This window comes from Octopus sinensis, linkage group LG8 (assembly GCF_006345805.1).
Source record: "Octopus sinensis linkage group LG8, ASM634580v1, whole genome shotgun sequence".
Taxonomy (NCBI): domain Eukaryota; kingdom Metazoa; phylum Mollusca; class Cephalopoda; order Octopoda; family Octopodidae; genus Octopus; species Octopus sinensis.
In genome coordinates this window covers 105,430,370-105,442,869 of record NC_043004.1, presented here as the reverse complement: position 1 = coordinate 105,442,869, position 12,500 = coordinate 105,430,370, and the positions used below count along the sequence as shown (strand labels likewise).

Below are 12,500 nucleotides of genomic sequence, written 5' to 3'. Positions count from 1 at the left end.
CTTGACATTAATTCTAATAATAATTTAGTCACTGAATGTTAAAATTGATTTTCCAAATAGTCAAGAATTTAGAGATATATAGTGAAATAATTCTAAGATATATATATATATATGTATGTACATATATACATATGTTGGGTTATCGGAAAAATTTTTTACTACTTGGCTCTCATTTATATGTCTGGAAAGTGGTAAAATTTATTCAAATTTCAAAAACAAACAAAAGTTGCAGCGGAAGAATATAGCTACAAGAAAAACCATAAAATGCTACAATAAAAATGTTTTGTGCATTAATTCAAATAACATTAGAAAGGATTAAAATAAATGGAAAGAAAAATCGAATTTGTTTGACAACCTTGTATATATATCATCATTATCATCATCATCATCATTTTTTAACATCTGTTTTCCATGCTGGCATGGGTTGGACGATTTGACCAGAGCTGACAAACCAGAGAGCTGCACCTGGTTCCAGTTTGATATAGTTAGATTTCTACTGCTGGATACTCCCCCCCCCCAACACCAACCAGTTCACAGTGTGTGCTGGATATTGTTAAGGTGGCACTGACACCAACACTTTCACATGACACCGGAATGAGTGGTTTTTACATGGCACCAGTACAGGACTTTGCAGGCCAATCCTCTTCACTAGCAGATGTGACCTTAACACTTCTGCTGTGAAGGAAGGATCTTCTTAAGTACAGCAAGGCGCCAGGTATCTTGGTCCTTTGTCATCTCATTTGAAAGGTTCAGCACTTTGAGGTTGTCCTTCAATACTTTTCCCCATGTCTTCTTGGATTACTCTGTTCCAAGTCCTTATATGTATATATATATATATATACACACTACATATGTAGGAAATTCTGTCTGTGGGTGTGTTTGTTGAGTTGTTAGCTAACTCCTCCTACATCGTTTTATTGATTTTGATGAAACTTAACACGTGAGTAGAACTCATGTGAGGAAACCTCATGGCATACTCAGATTGTTGAAAAAAAAAATCGATAATAGGGCCCCTGGAAGGATCCTTATATATAGCCAAGGGAAATATCCCATTCATTTTCCTAAATTATTTGGTAACAATGAAATTAAGTATGCTTATTTCTTAGTATTTGAACAGTTAGAGTTATTTTTTTTGCAATTTATCCTGTACAACCCTTAAATAAGTAAATAGTATTTTCCTAAACTATATATCCACTTATTTCAGTTAGTGACTAATTCATGAATATACCAACACTAGTGCCCCTGAGGGTAATTTTCTCTGGGAATGCACAAAAGCCCTTTTCAGAGTTATTTACATTGAACTGTTATTTCATATCTGATTAGCCTGTTATTACGTAACATGCTTCATGATTTTATTATACATACCTTATTAGTATTTCCTCCTATGTTCTATATACTCTGGGAACACATTAAAGCCCTTTTGGGGGCTACTTTATCTGAATTCTTACTATTGGGTAACTAATTTCATGTTATTGTATAATTAACCTCACAATTTGGGTATTCATAACTTATTGGGAAATCCTGAAAACAAGATCCTGTGTAAGACAGTTCGGTATTCTCTGTATTATTGGATTAGTGGAATAATTATGAGAATAGAGCCAAGAGATAAGCCCCACTTTCCCAGGAATTACCGGGTACGTCAGCTAGTATATATTATATACGTATATATACATACATAACATATACATATATAAATATGTGTGTGTATGTATGTATGTATGTATTCAAGTAGTATATTCCTGATTATGGCATATAACAGATCAGAGTTATGGTACAACAAATGTGTTTTTCTTGGACTTTCTTTTCCTTCTTTCTGGACTTTTCCTCTTTCCCCCTTCTGACGAAGATTTATGCTCTAAATGTCACACCCCACTGATTTTACCATCTTAAACTTTCTCTGAGCACCAACCTGATACATTCACTGTGTAAGTCCTTTTGACTTACGTTGTTTTTCCTGTTTTTGTTTTTATTTTTGGTTTGCTCATATATATTTTAATAATTTGTTTAGGCATAGTGAGACTAATAACCTGGTGTAGAACTCAATTATATATGAGTATAGAGTGGTAACAGAAAACAAAGATATGAAACTGGAAAAACCAAATGTTATGTAATGAACTTCATTAGCTTACAGTTGTTTCTGCTATAGGATGTGGTTGACTCTTAGTTGAATACCAGGACAGCATTCTATAGTTTCATCAGAGTCTTGAATATACAGAGCACTTTATTTGGTAAAATTACATTTTCAGAACATACAGGCATTATGAGTGAGAAATTTTATGTTGATAGCTATGGAAAGTTCCCTCCCAGGGTAGAAAAAAGTATGCAAATTTACTTATGCGCTTAGGGTAGAATTAAAAGGGAGATATATGGGTAGACACACACACTTGTTCATATACATATCTATAGACATACATATATGTACACAAATGTACTCAGACAGACATTTGTACACACATAGGGTAGTGACAGGGGATTTTCATATATATTTATATACAGTCACTCATATGTGTGTGGTTTAAGTATGTCTATATGTTGAACACCACAGATTCTGAAGTAAGAGACAAAGAACAAAATGCTTGTAGGGTCATTGAGATTGTTTAAGAGATAATAGAAGAACTGGGGTAAGTATCGGTCATCCTAGTGCTTAGGGGTTTTTGTGTTTTTGTCTTGAGGTGTGTGTGTGTGTGTGTTGCTTGACATTTTTCTACTCCACCAAATCAGAGTACTCATATCTCACTGAGGTCAACTTTGTTTTCACCCTTTGGGTATCAATAAATATATATAGTGTTCATCATAAACTAGGAGAGGAGGAATAATACCAGCCCCAAATTTCTGGTTTTGTGATTATCTTAGGTGCAATCATTGTTATCATTTCTCTTTTTCACAGGTTTTGTTGGAGCTCCTGGAGTCTTACATGCAGAGTGGTCTTGCTGCTTTCAGCCTACAGTACCATGCTGTCCATTCTTTTCAGCTAACTTATACTTTCCAGATAATTCTGGCCATACCAAAGAAGCAAATCTTTTGTAACAGTTCTACTGGGCACTTTATTCCAATTTCCTTTATGCCTTCTGATACTGATCCCATATTATTATTATTATCATTATCATTATTGTTGTTGTTGATGTTGTTGTTGTTACTATTATTATTATTATTATTTAAGGCAGCAAGCTGGTAGAATCGTTAGAATACTAGGTAAAATGTTTAGCAGCATTTCACCTGTCTTTGCATTCTGAGTTTAAATTCTGCTAACGCTGACTTAGCCTTTCATCCTCTTGGGGTCAATAAATTAAGTACCAGTGAAATATCTGGGGTTGATATAACGGGCTAGTCCACTTCCCTAAAATTTCAGGTCTTGTGCCTTTAGTAGATAAGATCGTTAATATTATTATTATTATTATTATTATTATTATTATTATTATTATTATTATTACTATTATTATTATTATTATTATTATTATTATTATTAGTAGTAGTAGTAGTAGTAGTAGTAGTAGTAGTAGTAGTAGTGGTGGTAGTAGTAGTAGTAGTAGTAGTAGTAGTAGTAGTAGTATTGCTATTATTATTATTATTATTATTATCATCATCATCATCATCATCGTTATCATCTTCTTTCAGTTCTGTTTCCATTTCTACCCAAGTGTTTTCCTGTCACCCTAGGGCTGAGAAACTCACTGCATACAATGGTAGGCCATTGCAATAAATCCACCAGATTGTTCATTTACAAGATCTTGTGATACAGTAAAGATGGAAGAAAGACAGAGGGGGGAAATGAAAAAAAGTAAACAAATAAAATAAAGGGGAAAAAAAAGAAAGAAAATTCACAGCGACAATGCTCTTCTCAGTACGTGTGCTGTACCAGTTAAGACAATCTTTTGCACTTCCTGCATGAATGGTAAGCCAGGGATCATTCTCAAATAATTTTCATTTCCATTTTTGATCATTTCAAGTGCTCCTACAATCACTAATATTGTAACCATCTTGAGATGCCATATCTTTATTATTATTATTATTATTATTATTATTATTATTATTATTATTATTATTATTATTATTATTATTATGATCATTATTGAGTGAGAGGGCAGTGCATGCCATCAAAGTGACACTGGGATAAAATATACCCAGTATTCCCATCATAACTACCCGTCTGATAAGGATACACCAGGCACATGCATCACAACCATATGTGCACAGCATTGTGATCTCATATCTAGATAAACAGTGCATGACCTTGCAGGTGGGGGCCCAGTTAGAATTTTCTTCTGGCCGAGTAACCCATCCCGTTCAAAAGGTCCCTGGATAAGGATTGTTTAAGGATGTTGAACGAACCACCCTTGTTTCCAAAGGCGAATTATCCAAACCTCTAAGAATTCCTTTCAACACACAGCTATGATGCTCCCCCACTACTTCTGCTCGTGATCAGAGATGCACATATCATCAGCCACTAAGGGACATGCTCTACTGGTTAAGGTCAAACAACGGACAAGCAAATTTGTGGTATTGAGCAGAATGTTTGCTGTAGTCCATCTTTTATACCAAGACAAAAACAATCTACATGATAACACTTCCAATCAGTTAAGATCAGAAGCCATAAGGGTCACTGCCTGGTACTGCATCAGGGTATATTATCATCATCATCATTATTATTATTAAAGGAGCATTCTGTCGGTTACGACGATGAGGGTCCCAGCTGATATGATCAATGGAACAGCTTGCTCATGAAATTAACATGCAAGTGGCTGAGCACTCCACAGACACACATACCCTTAATGTAGTTCTCAGGGAGATTCAGTGTGACACAGGATGTGACAAGACTGACTCTTTGAAATACAGGTACAACTCATTTGTGCCAGCTGAGTGGACTGGGGCAACGTGAAATAAAGTGACTTGCCCAAGGACAAAATGCATCGCCAGGAATTGAACTCACGTCCTTATGATCATGAACTGAATGCCCTAACCACTAAGCCACACACCTTCACATTATTATCATAACCATTATTATTATTATTATTATTATTATTATATTATTATTATTATCATTATCATCATCATTATCATTGTTGTTGTTTTTGTTGTTGTTGTTGTTGTTGTTGTTGTTGTTGTTGTTGTTGTTGGTGGTGGTGGTGGTGGTGGTGGTGCTATTATTAAAAGGGCATTAGATGAACAAAAACAGCTGGAACTCATTTCAGCTGAGACCACTGGAACAATGAGAAATGAAAAGTTTTGTATAGGGACAGAACTCACCACCCAGATCAGAAATTGAACCTACTGCATTACGCTTACAAACCCTATGCCCTAACCCCTAGGCGACATGTTTTCACATGGCCCTACACTAATCACAATATCCACTTCTTCATCCCCAGATTGTCAACCTGCTTTGCCCAAATGTTCCATGCTTCTGTCCCCTTATATCTGCACAAGAGAATCAGGCTTGTTATGGAGGTCCTAAGAACACTATATGCACAGTTTTTTCCCTGTCAACCAACTATTAAAAAAAATATCTTTTTGTATATAGGCATGGCTGTGTGGAAAGAAGTTTGGTTCAATCACATGGTTCTTGGTTCGGGTCCCACTGTGTAGCACCTTCGGCTTGTGTCTTCTGCTATAACCTCAATCTGACGAAAGCCTTGTGAGTGGATTTGGCAGACAGAAACTGAAAGAAGCCTGTCGTGTATGTGTGTGTGTGTGTGTGTGTGTGTGTGTGTGTGTGTGTGTGTGTGTGTGTATGTGTGTGTGTGTTTTTGTATGTCAGTGTTTGTCCCCCCCCCCCATCATTGCTTGACAACTGATGTCGGTGTGTTTACATCCCCGTAACTTAGCGGTTCGGCAGAAGAGACCAAAGAATAAGTCGTGGGGTTAATTTGTTCAACTAAAAGGCAAATACTCCAGCATGGCTGTAGTCAAATGACTGAAGCAAATAAAAGAAGAATGAAAGAAGAATGTGAATGAAATTTATACAGCTCATGGTTATATATAAACATATACATACATGCCATGTATATTACATAGACATGCATCTGTAAATGCCCTCAGACATTTTATTACTTAATTATATATGTAGCATTCTAATTAGGTTTAAATGAAGAATGACAGATGGATATATACATTGAAGAGTACATGTGCATCAAGTGTGTCTGTGGGTGAATATACAAATGTAAGTTTTGTTTTGCTATTAGTATACACAAACACAGTTCAGTGTGCATGTATACACCCAACTGCACGTATGTTTGCACACATGTCTGCATGCATCCACATGAATGTGTGTGCATATATGCATACTGAATGCTAATGGAACATAAGTGCATGTGCTCACATTTGTCATATACACATACATAAACACACACACATATATATTCATATATGTATATATGTATGTATATGTATATATATATATATACATATATGTATGTATATATGTATATATATATATATGTATATATATGTGTATATATATATGTATATATATATATATATGTATGTATGTATATACATATATATATATAAATACATATATAAATAAATACATATATATATACATGCATACAAATATATATATATATATATATATACACACACACACACACACGTTATATATTTATATTCATATATTGTGTGTGTGTGCGTGCGTGTGTGTGTGTGTGTGTGTGTGTAGACAACTCGGCCTTTTGCCCAATTTCCATCTTCTTACTGCAGCTCTCCCTTGACACCACTTACTTTTCTCAATACCCAAATCCATTTCATTTATCATCCATCCTTCATCCATTAATAACTGCTCTATCCACCCACGCTTTCATTGATCATCACCGTCCCCACTGATCCACCAAAATTATCTCTCCCCTCCTCCATCACCACCATAAGTCTCTTAACCACCTCATGCACTACACCCGCCTCTCTCTCTCTCTCTCTCTTCCCTACCTCACTTCTGCAAACTATCCAACATCATGTCACCTCTCACCCAGCCTTCTCCTGTCTACTTTATCCTTATTACCATTCTGCTGTTCTGCACTGTCAGTCATCTCCTTCTCACTCTCCCCATAGCTTTCACCCAGCCAAACTCCTGGTCCCTCTGTACCACTCTCATTTCTGTCTACTTAGTAACCTGAAGGTCCACCCTGATGCCTCATCACTACACCCAACCATTCATGTCCTCTCTTTTGAAATGCAAATAGTATAGTCCCATAGCTCCTCTACAGCAAAAAAATTTGTTCTGCTCTTACCTTCTCAAACATTTTTACCACCTATCTCCAGCTGAAAGGTGCACCCGCAGGATTTCTAGTCTTGCAAGCTGCATGGTGACCCCATTAGTGCCGGTGGAATGAAACAAAGCACCTAGTACATGTCACAATATGGTTGACATTCGGAAGGGCATCCAGCTGTACAGACCATGTGCAAAGGAGACTCAGGAGCACATTGAAGTACTTGGCCCATTGGATCTTTTCAAACTGTCCAGTCTTGTCAGCATAGAACAGTTGTTAAATGATGGTGATGATAGTAATGGTGACACACACATACACACACACACACACACACATATATATACACATGCACAAACACAAAAACTTACACATATACATATACACACATATATATTTCCTTATACATGAATATATATATATAGATACAAACACACACATACATAATATGTATAAATAAGCATATGCATGTGCATATACATACATACATATATATATATATACACAACATACAAACGTTCATAAACACACACACACATATACAGATATGAATACATATATATATACATGCATACAAATATATATATATATATATAACACACCACACACACACGTTATATATTTATATTCATATATTTGTGTGTTGTGCGTGCGTGTGTGTGTGTGTGTGTGTGTGTAGACAACTCGGCCTTTGCCCAATTTCCATCTTCTTACTGCAGCTCTCCCTTGACACCACTTACTTTTCTCAATACCCAAATCCATTTCATTTATCATCCATCCTTCATCCATTAATAACTGCTCTATCCACCCACGCTTTCATTGATCATCACCGTCCCCACTGATCCCCAAAATTATCTCTCCCTCCTCCATCACCACCATAAGTCTCTTAACCACCTCATGCACTACACCCGCCTCTCTCTCTCTCTCTCTCTTCCCTACCTCACTTCTGCAAACTATCCAACATCATGTCACCTCTCACCCAGCCTTCTCCTGTCTACGTTATCCTTATTACCATTCTGCTGTTCTGCACTGTCAGTCATCTCCTTCTCACTCTCCCTAGCTTTCACCCAGCCAAACTCCTGGTCCCTCTGTACCACTCTCATTTCTGTCTACTTAGTAACCTGAAGGTCCACCCTGATGCCTCATCACTACACCCAACCATTCATGTCCTCTCTTTTGAAATGCAAATAGTATAGTCCCATAGCTCCTCTACAGCAAAAAAATTTGTTCTGCTCTTACCCTTCTCAAACATTTTTACCACCTATCTCCCAGCTGAAAGGTGCACCCGCAGGATTTCTAGTCTTGCAAGCTGCATGGTGACCCCATTAGTGCCGGTGGAATGAAACAAAGCACCTAGTACATGTCACAATATGGTTGACATTCGGAAGGGCATCCAGCTGTACAGACCATGTGCAAAGGAGACTCAGGAGCACATTGAAGTACTTGGCCCATTGATCTTTTCAAACTGTCCAGTCTTGTCAGCATAGAACAGTTGTTAAATGATGGTGATGATAGTAATGGTGACACACACACACACACACAACCACACACACACAATATATACACATGCACAAACACAAAAACTTACACATATACATATACACACATATATTTCCTTATACATGATATATATATATAGATACACACACACATACATAATATGTATATAAGCATATGCATGTGCATATACATACATACATATATATATATATACACACATACAAACGTTCATAACACACACACACATATACAGATATGAATACATATATAATATATATATTATATATATATATATATTAAATCTATATATTATACATGTGTGTGTATGTATGTATGTATGTATGTATGTATATGCGTGGGTGGGTGTGAACATGTTTGAGAGGCTGTATATGTTACATATAACTAACATGTGACAGCACGTACAAATAACAATTGACTGATGTAATTAAAAATGTGTGTGTCTGGTGTTGTTGTAGATGTTATCACCAATAACTTCTTGGTGGTGGTGGTGGTGGTGTTGGTGGTGGCGATGGCAGTGAAGGCAGTACTGGTAGTATTGGTGATTGGTGTTGGTGGGATTATTGCTATATTGGACACACTCCCACATAAATATGCAGACTTTAAGAAATATCCATCTAAATAAATTATCAATTTATCTACTAGGTTAAGCAATCATTTCTGACAAATATTTCTCCTTCACTCTCTCCCTCTGTATCTCTCTCTGTCTTTGCATGGATGTATACAATTCTGTTTGCATATATATATAATATACATGTACTTATCTATCTTTATATATATATATGTGTGTGTGTGTGTGTGTGGTGGTGTGTGTGTGTGTGTCTTGTGTGTCTGTGTCTGTGTGTGTGTGTGTGTATATATGTATCTGTATATTTATATATATATATATAATATATATATATATATATATTATATATATACACACACACATATATATATAATATGTTTTCATCATCATTTAACATCCGTTTTCTATACTGGCATGGGTAGGTTGGCTGGTTTGGCTATGTACATATGCACATATGTCTGTATCTATATATAAGTATATATATATGTAATTATGTACATGTATGTATATGTATGTATTCTTTAATTATTTGATTTGTTTCAGCCCTAAGGCTGTGGCCATGCTAAGGCACCACCTGTTAATGCATATACATATGTATATATGTATGTTAGTATATTTTGCATGTGTGTGTGTGATTATTTTGCATATGTGTTTTCATATACATGATTATACACCACACAGCCACACACATACACACATTTACAAAGATGCATACTTTACTCATGTTAGTAATCAGACCACAACCACACTGGGGCACCACCTTGAAGCGTTTTAGTCAAACAAATCGCCCTTAGTACTGATATCTTCCATTTTAAAGTCTGGTAATTATTCCATCAGTTTCCTTTACCAAACTGCTAAATTACAAAGTCATAAACAAACTGACGCCGGTTGTCCAGCAGTGAGGGAACAGACACAAATAGAAAGACACACGCACACATGCACACACACACACACACACGTCCATACACACCCATTCATACACACATTCATGTATATATATATATATATATATATATATATATATATATATATATATATGTATGTATGCACTACACATACAAATGTACACACATATATCTATATGCATATACATACACATGGAGCCTGTCGGTATATATTTATAGATGGGTAACTATATATATATATATACACACACATCACATGTGTTTGAGCACATGAAGGCATGTATGTATATGCAGTTGTGGATGAGTGCATACATATATGTGGACTAGTAGATTGGATATATACATACATACATACGTACATACAGACATACATACATACACATACACACACACACATACACATATATATACATATATATATATGAATGAATGTATATTTTACTTTGTACATCTTTCATGCTTTTGTGTCCTGTGTCCGTGTATGTGTGGATGATAAGATAAAATGGATTTATGTATGAACATATGCTTGACAGCATTATATATCTCTCACATGTGTGTCTGTGTCCGTGTGTTGTTTGTTTAAAATACATACATAAATATATATACACATATATACATGCACACATATATACATATGTATATAAAGATAGATATATATGTGTGTATGTGCGTGTGTATATACAGACACACACATATATGTATATATATATATATATATGTGTGTGTGTATGTATCTATATATACAATTATATATACATATGTACACACATATATGTACACACATATATCTATATGCATGTACACACATATATCTATATGCATATACACACACATGGAGCCTGTCGGTATATATTTATAGATGGGTAACTATATATATATATATATATATATATATACACACACACACATCACATGTGTTTGAGCACATGAAGGCATGTATGTATATGCAGTTGTGGATGAGTGCATACATATATGTGGACTAGTAGATTGGATATATACATACATACGTACATACATACATACATCACGGAAAACGGACGTTAAACGATGATGATGATGATGATGATGTATATATGTAAGTATAAAGTATATAAATATATATATATATATATATATATGCACAACTGGCCATGCACACATATATACGTGTTTGTAACAGATGGATGACTGTACATATATGTATCCACAAGTGTGTGTGTGTGTGTGTGTGTGTACATGTGTTTATGTCTGTGCACATGTGTGTGAATACATATATGTATATGTAGGATGGATATCTGAAAAAATGAATGGATGAATGGATGACTTTAGGTATACAGCTTTCATGTAATGTTTGAGGGTGTACGTGTGGATGTAGATATTTTCGAAGGATGTATATATACACGAACATATGTATGACAGCGTGTACCTACAATTCATATGTTTGTGACAAAGTGTGAGTGCATGTGTGTCTGTGTTTGTGTGTCTGTGTTTGTGTCTGCGTATTGTTTGTTACATTTTTTTTATAATCGATCTCTGATGATTGGAAAACACAATACACATGAAAGGCAATTTCTTTCATGTGATCAGATAAATGTGACTGGCTACTTAGATCTGATGATCATGTCTTCTTCAAAGTAACTCTTGAAGACAGGTGGAGGTGAGCGTATGTGTGCATGTGTGTGTGTATACACCACACACAGTCTGTGTGTATTTATAGATACACACACATACATATATATATATATACATACATGTATATATATATATATATATATATATATATATATATATATATATATATACATACATATTATATATATATATATATATATATAATATTACATACATATATATATAATATATTATATATATATCATACATATATATATACATATATATACATACATACATATATATATACATATATATATATACATGCATACATGTGTGTGTGTGTATACAATACAAAACTGAATATATATATGAGATAAAGTATAGCTACTGAGTGTATGAAAGTACACAAGTGTGTACATCTAAAATTGTAGGTGTTCACACAGAGGTGAAACATGCCACGTGACTTGGGTTCATTTGAAGGTCTACATAATACAACGAAGTGAATGTGACTCGACAGAAGTTCTTATACACCTCCACCGTGAGGGAGGGCATCGTCTTGAGATGAAGACCAACACGGGAATGTGACAGCAAACTTGTATGAGTAATGAGTAGAAAATATACACACATCAAACACATGTCTACATAAGTATATTGACATACATACATATGTGCATGTATATTATGTGTGTGTGTGTGTGTATAATTGTATGTATGTATGCATGT

At 35.0% G+C, this 12,500-nt stretch overlaps 1 protein-coding gene and 1 long non-coding RNA gene across 12 annotated transcripts in view; one reads left to right on the top strand and one right to left on the bottom strand.

The window, feature by feature from the left end:
* The window catches only part of LOC118764660, a 23,285-nt gene that overhangs the window by 1,950 nt on the left and 8,835 nt on the right, over positions 1-12,500 (top strand). The gene's annotated exons all lie outside the window — the stretch shown is intronic.
* The window catches only part of LOC115214900 (tensin-3), a 930,040-nt gene that overhangs the window by 915,876 nt on the left and 1,664 nt on the right, over positions 1-12,500 (bottom strand). The window lies entirely within an intron of this gene.